General features: G+C 36.8%; 1 protein-coding gene across 8 annotated transcripts in view; it reads right to left on the reverse strand.

Moving 5' to 3' along the window:
* JMJD1C (jumonji domain containing 1C) overlaps positions 1 to 16,262 on the reverse strand; it is a 357,142-nt gene that overhangs the window by 56,057 nt on the left and 284,823 nt on the right. The window lies entirely within an intron of this gene.

Raw genomic sequence — 16,262 nt, forward strand, 5'->3', positions numbered from 1 at the left:
CTGTTTTTTGTTTTTTTTTTTTTTCCTGAGACACAGTCTCACTCTCCCAGCCTGTAGTGTACTGGGCACGATCTTGACTCACTGGAATCTTCGCCTCCCAAGTTCAAGCGATTCTCCTGCCTCAGCTTCCTGAGTAGCTGGGATTACAGGCGCATACCACCATGCACAACTAATTTTTGTATTTTTAGTAGAGACGGGGTTTCACCATGTTGACCAGGCTGGTCTCAAACTCCTGGACTCAAGCGATCTGCCCACCTTGGCTTCCCAAAGTGCAGGGATTACAGGCATGAGCCATCGCGCCTGGCTATAAACTGTTTTAAAGAAGCATTGCCAACACCGTGCAGACAAGTACACCTTATAAAACCAGTAGACTGTGTTGGAATTTTACAACTTATAACTCATTTATTTATATCTTATTTATTCAACAGGTTAAAATAATGGGCTATAAAACCAGTTGCCTATGTTTAAATTTTATAACTACTAGGATATATAATCTATTTCTTCAACATTTATTTATAAATATTTTTTGTTTTGTTTTGTTTTGAGATGGAGTCTCACTCTGTCGCCCAGGCCGGAGTGCAGTGGTGCAATCTCGGTTCACTGCAACCTCCACCTCCCGGGTTCAAGAGATTCTCCTGCCTCAGCCTCCTGAGTACGTGGGATTACAGGTGCCCACCACCAAGCCCGGCTAATTTTTGTATTTTTAGTAGAGACGGGGTTTCGCCATGTTGGTCAGGCTGGTCTCAAACTCCTGACCTCTTGATCCGCCTGCGTCGGCCTCCCAATGGGATTACAGGCATGAGCCTCCGAGCCCAGCCTTATAAATATTTTTTCAACAGGTTAAAATAATGGGCTCTATTTCCAAGATCATTAAACAATATACAAATATTTTTCCAACAATAAACCATTAATTATCTAGTGGAAATAGCATATCATTAAAAACTGTTAAATTGAGTCCCTTTACTGATAATGACTTTATGTAGGTTCAAACTCTGGTCTCTCAATCTCCTCATCTATAAAGCAGAGTTACTAATATTTCCCTCTTTTTCTATCTTAATAAATGTTTTAATAAGATTTTTTCTTATGTACAAAAATTAGCTTTCTTAAAACATCTAATTCTGATTTATGACATTTGAGTACTGAATGATGTGAACTACCTGGTTAATTAAAACCCACAAAAAGTATCTCAATGCACTGCCTGATTTATGACAGGCACTGTTGTTGAATTCCTCCCCCTCATCTACATATAGTACTTTGTAAGTTACAGGGATTTCTGTTACATCATCATTCCCATTTTAAAGAGGATTATTAAAGGTTAAATGAGCCAATCTTGAAACAAAGCCAAATAGGTTTTTTATATATGTATTTACTGACTTGAATAATTTTGTAAAGGTGCTAAATGTCAGATAGAAGTCAACAAGGCTGACTTACAGATAAGAGAAATTAAGGGTCTGGAATTAAAAACTAGCTATAAATATCCACTATCTTTCACAGAATTTAAAAGGTCTTCAGCTGTGCCTTGAGCTCGTGTGAGATTAAAAATCCACTTAATGGGCCGGGTGCGATGGCTCACACCTATAATCCCAGCACTTTGGGAGGCCGAGGTGGGTGGATCACGAGGTCAGGAGTTCGAGACCATCCTGGCCAACATGGTGAAACCCCATCTCTACTAAAAATACAAAACCTAGCTGGGTGTGGTGGCAGGTGCCTGTAATCCCAGCTACCAGGGAGGCTGAGGCAGGAGAATCGCTTGAACCCAGGAGGCAGAGGTTGCAGTGAGCCGAGATTGCACCACTGCAATCTGCCTAGGGAAAGAGCGAGACTCCGTCTCGAAAAAAAAAAGAAAAAACTCCACTTAATGGCACAGTCTTCACATTTCACACTTTAAAGACAGTAACTATAAGTAGTTACCTATATATAGTTTTTATCTTGAATAACTAATACCTATTAATTTTTCAAAAACAAGTCACTAAGCTAATTGAAGAGACAGGACCCTCTGTGAACCTCTCCTCCTATGTAAACTGTATCCTATTTCAACTACTAGTTATAACCTCCAGCAAACGACAAATGGAAAAAAATCAGTTCACTAAGATCTGCTTTATTAGAAACATATACAGAACACAGAAAAAGTTCAAAAAACATCTTAAATGAGGTTTGGGGGTACATCATTCACTTGTGTGTTGTTCCTCCTTTTGCAAAGATAGACATGAACTCTAATTGAACATTAGTGAGACACCTTAATGTACTGATACACAAAAATAGCTAACATAAGGCCAGGCGCGGTGGCTCACACCTATAATCCCAGCACTTCGGGAGGCCGAGGCAGGTGGATCACCTGAGATTAGGGGTTCGACCTGGCCAACATGGTGAAACCCCGTCTCTACTAAAAATACAAAAATTAGCCAGGTGTAGTGACACACGCTTGTGAATCCCAGCTACTGGGGAGGCTGAGGCTGGAGAATCACTTGAACCCGGGAGGTAGAGGATGCAGTGAGCTGAGATGGCACCATTGCACTCCAGCCCGGGCAGCAAGAGCGAGACTGCATCTCCAAAAAAAAAAAAAAAAAAAAAAAAGCTAACCTAAAGGTGCATTTACTATGGCAGACACTATGCTGGGTACTTTCCATACAGTATCAATTGTAACAACTTTGTGAGCTGATATACACAGTATGTTCAGAGAGGTTCATGGTTACAAGCAGGAAGTGACAGAGCTGTTATCTGAACTTAGTTCTGTGACTTCCAGGGCTCAGGTTCTTCTCCCCCACCCCCCCTTCCCTCCACATACACTCTCTCTCATTAGCACAATCAAAAGAAATGAAAGTTTACTATTATTGCCTTTTAAAATTTGACACATTTCTTTATATGTAAGGGGTAAAAGGCAACATTATCTTATAAACTGAGGCTGACTCAAAAGCAAAGAACAACAGGTGGAAGATACCTTTCTATAAACTTCTAACACTGGTTATGTGACATTCCACATATAGAAATAGTCAAATACTCATCAAAGAGAGGAGACTTAGGGTGGCAAACTCATGCAATCTTATAATCAGAAAGTGTAAAAGAGAAGAAACCTCACTTTGGTGATGTACCTTAGTCATGATCTACAAATACCCAAATGCTGTTTTTTTCTAGGTTAACACTGTGCTGAATGACTGCTTGGATGATCAAAATAAAGGTATTTTTTCACGTGTACAGGAGGGGATAATGGGGCCGGGTGCGGTGGCTCACACCTATAATCCCAGCACTTCAGGAGGCCAAGGTGGGAGGATCCCTTGAGTCCAGGAGTTCGAGACCAGCCTGAGCAACATGGCGAGATGCCATTGCTACAAAAAATTTAAATATCAGCCAGGCATGGTGGGGTGCGCACCTGTAGTCCCAACTACTCGGGAGGCTGAGATGGGAGGATCACTTGAGCCCAGGAATTCAAGGCAGCAGTAAGCTATAATCGTGCCACTGTACTTCAGCCTGGGCGACAAAGCACAACCCTGTTTCCAAAAAAAAAAAAAGAGAGAGAGAGAAGGACATGATGGAGTAAAAGGTTGAAATCAGGCCGGGTGTGGTGGCTCATGCCTGTAATCCCAGCACTTTGGGAAGCCGAGGTGGGTGGATCACCTGAGGTCATGAGTTCAAGACCAGCCTGACCAACATGGTGAAACCAAACCTCATCTCTACTAAAAAATACAAAAAAAAATGTATTTAGGTGTAGTGGTGCGCATCTATAATCCCAGCTACTCGGGAGGCTGAGGCAGGAGAATCCCTTGAACCTGGGAGGCAGAAGTTGCAGTGAGCCTAGATTGTGCCACTGCACTCCAGTCTGGGTGGCAGAGTGAGACTCTCAAAGAAAAGGTTAAAATCAGGCTGGAATGTGTATTTTGACAGTAAGACTACTGTACTAACATAATTTTAGGTGATTATGTACTTTCTACTTAATTCGAAAGAAAAAAAAACCATCTAGGTAATATAAAACATAAGCTCAGAACACTAAAATATTCAGATATGCCTAGTTAGGTTTAATGACACCAGTATTATGAAAATGTTAAAAATATACACAACTCATTTCCTAAGATAATAAGGTAGAGTGCTCCTTGCCAGTTCAAGAAATATATTCTTAATGTCACACAGTCTCATTTGACTGCTGACAAAAAACCAACAAAGGGTGGTTAGTTTCTAAGTGACAGAGAAGACTGGCTTAATAATGTAACAGATTTGCTCAAAAGTCTCAACTGATGTCTAGAGTAGCACTTTCATTTTAGGATAAAAGAAATATCACAAAACTGCAGCAGTTTCTCCTCCTTTGGACAATTTCTGATAGATAATGACTGAATGCTCACTTTCAAATTGATACTGATATGTGTGGCTTATTAATGGAATGATTTCCCCCTCTGCTATAAAACCCTTGACCTTTGTGGTAACATCCAGTGTGCTTTCTTAAATTCCATTCCATGACATAAATTTCTCCATAAAAACCATCTTTGATAGTATAAGAGTTACCATAAAAGCAATTATTTTGTATCCTGAACATCAGATTAGGTGATTGAACATGTTTTGCCATACCAGTTTCGCCAGTCATAAATTCATGGTTTAGCAAAACTACAAATAGTTGCTTGTTCTCAGATCCCTGAGATTGCTGGCAACAGTTTTAAAACGTGAATGTTAAGTCCACAAGAGTGACATTAATTTTTACCACACCACATCTTTTTAACTTATAAAAGAATCCATTTTGCTAATAAGGATTTGCTGGGACAAGAAATATATAAAGTTTGAAAGTTGCTACAGGGGTGCTCAAAAAGCAAAGCTGTCTATACCACCTGCAGTTAACTAAATGAAGGTACCGCTGAAGGCTTCCATGTATTTTCATGAATTATAATAAGGGCTAGCAAACATTTTTTGTAAATGGCCAGAAAGTAAATATATTAGGATTTATGGGCCATACCAGTTGTCACAACTACTCAACCCTGCTGTTACAGCAGAAAAGTAGCTAAAAAATACCATAAAAATACATAAATGAATGAGCATGGCTATGTTCCAATAAATGTTTCTATATTAGTATTCTATGAAATTTGAATTTCATAGAATGTTTAGGTGTTATGACATATTCTTCTTTTGAGTTTTTTTCAACTGTTTAAAAATCTAAAAGTAACTGGACACAGTGGCTTGTACCTCTAATCCTAGCTACTCAGGAGGCTGAGGTGGGAGGATCCCTTATGCCTAGAAGTTCAAAGCTACAGTGAGGTATGATCACTGTAGTCACTGTACTCCACCCTGGGTGACAGAGGGAGATCCTGTCTCTAAAAAAATTAAAAAGGAAAAGATAAAAACAAGAGGCAGGCTGGATTAGCTTGTAGGTACAGTTTGCCTTTTCCTGATTAAAAACAACAAAACAGAACAACCAGTATGAAGCAAGATTAAAAACTTCTACATCAATGTATCAAATACAATTTTAAATATACTAATGCAATTTGATCTAATTGACTGCAAACTCTTATTTCCACAAATGCTTGAAATATATACAATCAGGAGCACAGGAAATTAAATCAATACCAAATCCTTTTCACCAGTAAAGACAAAAATATCTTAAGGTAAATATATTATTCAAACTTTCACAAGTAAATGAGTTTCCCTGATTTATTCTGGACAATGCTTAGCCTTCCAAATATAACAATATACTTGATTTTAATGTACATAATTTAGGAAAAATTATCTAATTTGCAAGATAAGATTTCCTCCATTAGGTCAATGACTATTACATTCAGAGATTGGAATCATCATCTTCTCTGGGCTCTCAAGTAAAGTAAAAATGAGAATATGCATTAAAAAGTAAGAGATATTATAAAGATAGTCTTTACCTGATTTATTAAGGACACGACAGATTAATCTCTTAAGCTCTCTATGTAGGGGTGTGTGTGTGTGTGTGTCTGAATATATATAAATATAAATAAATACTTTTTTTTAAAAAAGGAAACATATTAAAAGATTTCACATAATTAAAAGCAAGGGGTAATTAAGTCTCTGTATACAAAATTTCATCATTTGATTAGCTGTGGTTAATTCAGATGTCTAGAATCCAGACTATCATTTAAACTAAAGCAATAAAATGTCTATCTTTCCAAAACGTAATTATACATAAAGATTCGGATGGGGCTACTCTGGGCACACTGCCTACAGGGTAGCCCTGCTCCGTGAGGAGCAGTTTAAAAACAAACAAACAAAAAAACAGATTGAGATGGTAGGAAGAAATAGGACAACAATTTATACTATCCACGTAATTATTTTCTCATTCATACAATCAAGAAGATAATATAAAATATGCTTAGTCTTTCTAAATTATTTACATTCTGAAACTAGATGAGATAAATTTAGTTTCTGAATAGAATTGACGAAAGGAGTAAATACAATAAAACTCTATTTTCATTTATTGTAACTGGAAATAGTCTAGAAATGGAAGTGACATTCAGAAAATCAGAATGATGTTTAGATTTATTTTTTTATTGGCTAAAAAAGGATTGTTGTACCAGGGGAAAACAGCAAACACCAACATTTTAATCTGTTATAATTATTACATTTTTGCATTCCAATAATATTCTTTGCATTAGAGTTTTATTTTTATTTAGAAACAAAACAAAGTGATGAATGACTGTGATCCCACACTGATCTAAAGAAAGCAATTTCAGTAAAAGGCTATTTTAAAAAATCCAAAATAGGTTTAGGTTTTTTTCCTAAAAATTAACATACTGGTAAGCATATTCATCAGATATGGAGGCCTAAGTGGAATTGGTAACTTGAAGTGAACCTTAAAGACAATGTCCAGCATGTCCACGGGCAAATCATTAAATTTGGCATTAAGTCTGTCTACACATAAAATGAAAATAAGCTGGGTGCAGTGGCTCATGCCTATAATCCCAGCACTTTGGGAGGCTGAGTTGGGCAGATCACCTGAGATCAGGAGTTCGAGACCAGCCTGGCCAACATGGTGAACCCTGTCTCTATTACAAATACAAGAATTAGTCGAGCATGGTGGCGCTTGCCTGTAATCCCAGCTACTCAGGAGGCTGAGGCAGGAGAATCGGTTGACCCTGGGAGGCAGAGGCTGCAGTGAGCTGAGATCAAGCCACTGTACTCCAGCCTGGGCAACAGAGCAAAGACTCTGTTTCGAAAAAATTCCACCACTTCTTTACCCTGCACTTTTTACAAGTTTTGAATACCATTCATTTTCACAGCATCAACATTTAATCATAAGAATTTAAGAAACATATTAACTTGTATAATATGCAGAAGGCTCCACAAACATTACAGGATCTAAGAGCTAAATGTTTTGTCCATTTCTTAAAATGGTAACTGTAAATACAATTGGAGCTTTAAGTTGCATTCACAATGGTAGTTACTTAAACCCTGGCTCAATTAAAATTACAAAAACTTAGCTGGGTGTGGTGGCACACACTTGTAATCCCAGCTACTTGAGAGGCTGAGGCATGAGAATCACTTGAACCCAGCAAGCAGAAATTGCAGTGAGACAAGATCATGTTACTGTACTCCAGCCTAGGTGACACAGTGAGACTGTCCCCCCACAAAAAAATAAATAAAAAATAAAATTTGACCACCACATATTGCCACAAAATTGTCTCCAAATGCTAGTGGGAGAAAGGAGGCTTTCTACCACACAAGGTTAATGCAATGTTATTTCAAAATATTTCTAACATAATTCTGAGTCTGTATTGTCAATTTTGGTGATGTGATTCTGTACAACACATAATATAATAAAATCTAAAAATTACCAGATTTATCATCATTGTTAAGTTTTTAAGTTGTAAGCAGAATTTTAAATTATTATAACTTTTAAGGAACCTCTTGATTCTCTGTATACATTCCAAACATGAATATTTTAGAGCCAAGCACTTGGGACACTATTTACACACCAACCCTCCCCCCTCAAGAAAAAACCTTAAACTATGCAAGCAAGATCTTAATGCACACAAATCAGAATTAAGCTGGTAGTACAGGATTCACTCAACTGTGATCCTAAATTTCTGTGATTACTTTGATTTTCTAAATAAGATGGGAAAACTGTCAGTTTAGAGAACAGAACTGACTTCAACGGCAATTAAGCCCAGCTTTTTAAAAAGCAAGCTTTAGAATCAATGACTTACTGCAATTAGCCTGGTGGCCTTAAGAATTTCCTGCCAAACACAATCAAAAACACTGATTAGTTATAGAAATCAATGAGCAAGCCTGAGATCTGCATGGAATCAAATGGTGGCAGGGCCTATACAGGAACTGCAAGTATATAAAACAAGGAAATAGGCCGGGCACAGTGGCTCATGCCTGTAATTCCAGCACTTTGGGAGGCCACGGCGGGCAGATCACTTAAAGTCAGGAGTTCGAGATCAGCCTGAGCAACATGGTGAAACTCCGTCTCTACTAAAAATACATAAATTAGTTGAACATGGTGGCACACACCTGTAATCCTAGCTACTCAGGAGGCTGAGACAGGAGAATTGCTTGAATCCAGAAGGCGGAGGTTGCGGTGCACCAATATTGTGCCATTGTATTCCAGCCTAGGCGACAGAGTGAGACTCCGTCTAAAAAAATATAAAATAAAATAAAACAAGAAAATAGACTATCTCCTTTACTCTTTTTTTCCTCTAGACAGTCTCGCTCTTGTCACTCAGGCTGGAGTGCAATGGTGTGATCGCAGCTCACTGCAGCCTCTGTCTCCTGGGTTCAAGCAATTCTCCTGCCTCAGCCTCCAGAGTAGCTGGGATTACAGGCACTGCCACCATGCCCAGCTAATTTTTTGTATTTTTAGTAGAGATGAGGTTTCACCATTTTGGCCAGGCTGGTCTTGAATTCCTGACCTCATGTGATCCACCTGCCTCGGCCTCCCAAAGTGCTGGAATTACAGGCGTGAGCCACAGCACCCGGTCTCCTTTACCCTTAAGGGCTTATTTTCATACTGCTTCTTCTAAAGTTTTTTTTTTTCATAGTCTTAACAATCATCTTCTCAATATATTACTATAATGTGAAGTCATCCCCTTTCTGGAACACGTTCATCTTTTCAAAGTTGTCCTGATTAAAAAACCACTGATCTTTTAAAATTGTTTAAAAGTTTCAGAAAAGAAATTTTATTAAGCCCATGAATGTTAAAAAATTTTAAAAACTGCATCTGGTCCTTTACAATGACAACATAATTTACTTTTATCTATGAAAAGAAATGAAAAATGTAAAACTGATACTGGTTAATAATTCATTTCAGAGAGAATGAGTATAGCTAAAACCTGCAGCTTGATCCAAGAATATTAACTGTTATGAAGGAAAAAAATTCCATAGTCCTAAGAAATCTACCTAGAAGTTTGCTGTTGCTACAAGCAACCCACTGTTATATATCCAGATATTTCAGGGATCTCTCCTTGGAACATCCATTTGGCATTGCTTGCAACTACTTATATCATTAATTACTAAGGAGGAAATGATAAAGTTTAAGAGAAGTATATGTCATGAGAAATTATGAAATGGTAAAAGGGTTCTGAATTTTAAAGTCTCAAGATTTTAACATTTTATGTACAAAGTTCTATGATGTTTCTATGGACTCACGATTTTTCAAATTAAAATATGATTACATGAAATAACATTCCTGTGTCATTTTCATTATTTGGTATATATAAATTCACCATTAAATTAATTTCAAAGTTCATTTTCTGTTTACTTTTAAATTTTTCCTCTGTTCAAATTTTTGGCAAACCACAATTCTTGGGAACTCAAATGTTACTGCAAACTTCATTTAAAGTGAAAAAGAAAACTACAATGCTGTCTAATTCCACTGAATATTTTAAGTTATTCTCTCTCAGTTAATTTTGACATTCTGATCTAGAAAAGTGACTCTGACCTGAAGACTTTCACAAAAATTATCAATACAAAAACAAACAAGCAAACACACTACAATTTAATGGAATCTCAAGGCTGAAAAGGTTGCCACAATTTTAGTTAATCCTTTATAGTTAAAAATGTGTCCAATTAACCTGCATAGACTAAAATACGCTCAACTGAGCACCACTGTTTTCAAACTCTTCACAGCATATTAATAACCTGATTTACTTCTTAAGCATATTTCCCTAAGGATAAAAGAGTATAGTCATTTTAACTCTTAGAAAAGCACTGTCTGTAGCATTAGCACTGATAAAATTAGACTTAAAAAAAAATTTTAAACTTCATGTCTAACACCACCCAAAAAAACAAATCTCAAATTATAATCACATTAAAACACACCAGGCAAACAAAACAGAATTAATGACAAATACAAGGGTATTTTAATATAATTGTTTTCATTATATTCGTCAGAATTTATGTCCTGGAATTAAAATATCCCCCAAAGGAAATCTACTTAAGCAATGGGATACAGCCTTAAAAATATTTTATCTTGGCTCAAATGATCACAAACAGAACCATAAAAACATTCCTTTTACTTTTCCAACTAGAAAGATTTTATATATATATGTATCTCCATATATACATATTATATATATATCTCCACACACCACACACGCACGTGCACACACACACACACACACCACCACCACCAGGATATATAACAGATATTACCGGTAATTTCTTTAGCTGAGTTATGAATAATCTACTTTGCTATGCTTTTATGTATTTTTCTGGAAGTTTTTTATTTTGCAATGACCATGTTTTGCTTTTATAATGAGAAAAAGAAACATTTAAGATGAAAAAGACTGATGCCAACAATTTATTCACAGTAATACTAATTTCCTTTGTTACAAAGTTTCAACAAAAAATGCAATATAATCTGACAGTTAAATATGATAAGCATACTCCATAGAAACTTAGCTAATTTAGAAATTTTGTTGGTAATGATAACAGAGTAAATGAAAATACTCTTTGCATTCTTTTAAATACTCACATTAAAAGGTGGACTTAATCACTTGAGATCCAGAGTTACGAGAAGTCTAGCATGGGTAACATGACAGACTCTTGTTTAGAGTCTCTTGAAAACAAACAAAATGTAATCACAGCACTTTGGGAGGCTGAGGCAGGTGAAACGCTGAGCCCAGAGTTTGAGACCAGCCTGGGCAACATGGCGAGACCCTGTTTCTATAAGAAATACAAAAATTAGGCAGGTGTTATGGTGCATGCCTGTAGTCCCAGCTACTTGAGAGGCTGAAGTGGGAAGATTGCTTGAGCATGGGAGGTAGAGGCTGCAGTGAGCCACGATCGCACCACTGCACTCCAGCCTCATCAACAGAGAGAAACCTCCTCTTAAAAAAAAAAAAAAACACCAAAAACAAAAATCTTCCCTATCCTATAAAAAAAAACCTTTTAACATGTTAATACTTAAATTTTTAGATTTGCTAAAAATATTGTTAAAGGCCTATAAAAAGAACGAGTTATTTAATGCAATTTTAAGCTGGGCATGGTGGTTCACGCTTGTAATCCTAGCACTTTGGGAGGCCAAGGCGGGAGGATCACTTGAGGTCAGGAGTTCAAGACTAACCTAGGAAACATAGTGAGACCGTGTCTCTATTTAAAATAATAATAATAAAATAAAAAATAACAATGCTATTCTATTAGTACGACATTGATTGTACCAGGTATTACTCAAATGAAATTCTTATAAAACCTTTGCTAGTCATAAAAATAAAAATTTAATTCTGTAATACATTTTTTATGAACTAAGTCATAAAATTCAAATTTAACTTAGCTAGAGGGCATACATTTTCTTTACTTAACAGATGTGGTATACAGAAACATCACATAGTATGTATCTGATGATTAATGTTCTAGGAAAAAAAACAGTAATACAACATACACATTTAAGAAACAGACTTGTAACTTAGAAAGCACCAGGTAAAATAAATTTTATATTTATTTTAAAAACTTGATGCAGCGTTTCAGATACTGTGCTAGAAGACTAAATGTCTTATTCTATAAGTATTTTGCCAATATAAATAGCAATTTAAGAAAATCAGCCGGGCACGGTGGCTCATGCCTGTAATCCCAGCACTTTGGAAGGCTAAGGCAGGCGGATCGCCTGAGGTCAGGAGTTCGAGACCAGCCTGGCCAACACAGTGAAACCCCATCGCTCCGAAAAATACAAAAAATTAGCTGGGTGTGGTGGCAAGCGCCTGTAATCCCAGCTATCAGGGAGGATGAGGCAGGAGAACTGCTTGAACCCGCGAGGCAGAGGTTGCAGTGAGCCGAGGTTGCGCCATTGCACTCCAGCCTGGGCAGCAAGAACAAAACTTGGTCTCAAAAAAAGAAAGAAAGAAAGAAAATCAGCATGAACACAAAACCAAAATTCAGTCAATTCCCTATTATTCAGAAAGATTATTTATCTATTTAACAGTTAAGCATATTTACTTGCCACTGTAAATTAAAAGATTTTTTAAATTGTCACAAGAGAAGCACTTTCACAAAGATTAACCTCATTTAATCCTAACAATACCTCTGCTATTTTGATATTATTAGGTAATTTCTCCAAAATCACACAGCTAGAAGGCAAATCAGCAAAGGTCTGTCTAATGTCAAAGCACTTCCCACATACCCTTTTCCCCATCCATGCGCTTGCATAATCAAAATCTTGCATGCTCTCTGCTAGGTTTTCAATAACTTACCTACATTATTAGGAATATGGTCACATAAAAAGGAAGATGACCCAATTTATCCAATCATTTTATTGTTATTTTTAAAAACAGAAAATGACGTAGCTAAATTAAAACCAGGTTAGAAGAATATGGTATTCCAAGACTAGAAATGGATATCATAAACAGATTATATAATTTATGAAAATCCTCAAGAGTAATTTTGGAATTGGATATACTATCTTAATATACATGTCCTATTACATCAAATCACAACAAACAACTGCGTATCTTGCTTTATCTATTCGGTTACAGCAATATTACATTAACAGCTATTAACTAGCTTTTTTATTAATTAAAAATAACTACTAATAGGGTTTCTTGGTTGATCACCCAACTGAAACCTATCTTTCATAACAATATTCCCTTGAATAAACTTGATCCAGACCTGTAATATTCCTGCATTTTAACTACAATTTGCTAAGTGTCATTGGTATAAGGTCCGCTCCTCTCACAATAACCAGAGTAAAAAAATCAGATAAATTAAGAAAACATTTTAAAACCACTTGAAGAAAAATGTGTTTCCTTCTAAAGCCACATGTTAATATTCTTTGTGATACTTTAAATAATAGTTTTGAACTTTTTATGGCAGTTCAAAAGTCTGGAAGGCAGTTTTTCTTTCAAGCTATTTATTGGCATGACTTTTACACAGTTGAGTCATCATGAGTTTAACCTACTGAGTCACCTGCTTACAGCATCTGCCAACCACAATTTACTAACTGCAGCTTCCTCAAACTTAAACTGAAACAAACTCAGGAAGGCCTGGGAACTGTTTAATATTTTCCAAAGTAGTAACTGAAAATATTCCTCCAGCACAACCCAAGCTTTAAGAAGTAAAAAATTCCTGGGAAGCTGGGGAGGGAGGTCAACAACAAAAAAGAAGTAAAATTATATACTTGTATAAAGTATTCTACTGAAAATTCCTATGCACAAACTAATACTGAGGCTGGGCATGGTGGCTCATGCCTGTAATACCAGCACTTTGAGAAGCTGAGGCAGGAAGATCATTTGAGGCCAGGTGTTCAAGACCAGCCTGGGAAACAGAGAGACCCTGTCTCTAAATATATATTTAAAAACAACTAATATTGAAATAGTATACATATACAATCGTGTCAATGATTGATTCATACAGAACAAACACTGTTTTTTTGTTTTTTGTTTTTAAGACATCTTGCTCTTGTCCCCCAGGCTGGAGTGCAATGGCGCAATCTCGGCCCACTGCAACCTACACTTCCCAGGTTCAAGTGATTCTCCTGCCTCAGCCTCCCGAGTAGCTGGGATTACAGGCGCCTGCCACCATGCCCAGCTAATTTCTGTATTTTTAGTAGAGACAGGGTTTCACCATGTTGCCCAGGCTGGCCTCAAACTCCTGACCTCCGGTGATCTGCCCGCCTTGGCCTCCCAAAGAGCTGGGATTACAGGCGTGAGCCACTGTGCCTCGCCAAACACTCGCTTAAAAAAAAAATTTTTTTTTAATATACAGTGCAATGAATGTAACTTCCAAATTAATACCACATCAAAGTTTTTTGGGCTGATTTTCACTTTTGGCATATAGTGCTACGGAAATTATGAATCTATAAATGAACTATAGTATCATACTTCTATTTTCTCAGAAAGAACGAATACAATCCAGTACAAATTGGAATGATCAGCAAGACTTGCTAGACTTGCCCAGTGACTTAGTCTTTTATGACACCTATTTGAGTCCATCCACTTCCTTCACTGAGGTCTTTGTAGAGCAATTGCAAATACAGGTTGTATCCAAAATGCTTGGAGTCAGAAGTGTTTCAGATTTCAGATTTTTAAAAATTCTGTAACATTTGCATTACGCTTAGTAGTTGAGCACACATAATTAGAAAATCTGAAATCCAAAATGCTCCAATGAGCACTTCTTTTGAGTGTTTCAGATTCTGGGGTTTTTCAGATTTTAGATTTTTGGATTAGGGATACTCAACCTGTACATAAGAAATGTGTTAAATTACACAAAAAGAAAAAAAGGCGGCCAGGCACAGTGGCTCATGCCTGTAATCCTAGCACTTTGGGAGACCAAGGTGAGCAGATCACAAGGTCAAGACTTAGAGACCAGCCTGGCCAACACAGTGAAACCCCGTCTCTACTAAAAATAAAAAAATAAATTAAAAAAAAAAAAGCCGGGTATGGAGGCAGGTGCCTGTAATCCCAGCTACTTGGGAGGCTGAGGCATGAGAATCGCTTGAACCTGGGAGGTGGAGGTTGCAGCAAGCCAAGATTGTGCCACTGCACTCCAGCCTGGGTGACAGTGTGAGACTCCATCTCAAAAAAAAAGAAAAGAAAAGAAAAAAAGGAAGGAAGCTATAACTAAAATTCCAATGTATCATAATAGAAAAGCACATTAGCCACCTACAATTGTTAAGGAAGGTATTATCCATAGTACTCTTTACGATGCCTTTCAGCATTTTTTTTTTACTGCTCCTAGAAAGTTTAACGTATTTAGAAAATTTAATTTAAAAAAGGGAAGAGAACATAAACTGAATGAAGCATATTAAATGCTTATTATAGTTTATCTTTAAAAAAGGAGTTTATATAACATAATTTGCTGAAATTCTATTAATTTTGAATAAAAATATTTAGAGTTCCTTCATGAAATAACATACTAAACATAAGGTCTTTAAATTAATACTCATGGTTATCTTTATATTATGATGCAGTTATAATCGATGTAAACTGTAACCTCTATAACAAATTGTTCCAGAAAGACAAAATTTTAGTTGTAACTGTTTTTTAGTTCTTCCATAACCTCATGCTGTCAAGCTGCCAATCTACCATCACCACTTTTTAAGTGTTGGCTTCTCATATGCTATGGTAAGGGAAACTAGATTTGACAGCTTGTTGGAATTATGTTTGAAATAGTCTAAGTGTGGGACTAGGAGGCTCTCATTACTAAAATTTATTAGGAATATATTTCATTCAACAAGATTTTGAACACCTGGTATCAATTACTGTGCCAAGGCACTGGCAATATATCTAAGACAAAGTTCCTGACTTCAAGGATCTTACAATCCAGTGGAATTGAGACAGACACACAAATACGATACAGATTAAAGTATCTTTGTATCCTCTAGGATACAAAGGTGAGAGAAAATGGGTTGGGGGGTGACCTAGTTAGGTGTGTCAGGAAAGGATTTACAGAGAAGGAAATATTTGAGTTGAGACTCAAGAAAAGCATGAAACCAAGGCTTTTGAGTTGGAACTTCAAAACTGCAAGGGCATCTGCCAGATAATAAGAGATCAGAAAAGAAGGTCTTTCAGACAGAGGAAAATTCATATGCAAGAATAGATGGGTGAAACAGTATGGAATATAGGGACAAGTACACTGGTATGGATTGAATTGAGGACAGCAGAGTAGGTGAGGAAGAAAACTGAAAGACTGTAGTTTGGAGTGTTCTGTAATAGTCTAGGTGGGTAAGGATGGGAGCCTTACGATAGAGGAGAAGGGACAGATTAAGCAAAGTTAAAGAGGCAGAATTAGTAATTCTGGGAGACTAATATATAAGGGCAAGAGAGAGACCTAAAACATTCCTACATGTTGATTTTTTTTTTGAGACTTGCGTCTCGCTCTGTCACCCAGGT

Source organism: Pan paniscus, chromosome 8, assembly GCF_029289425.2.
Source record: "Pan paniscus chromosome 8, NHGRI_mPanPan1-v2.0_pri, whole genome shotgun sequence".
NCBI classification, from domain to species: Eukaryota; Metazoa; Chordata; class Mammalia; order Primates; family Hominidae; genus Pan; species Pan paniscus.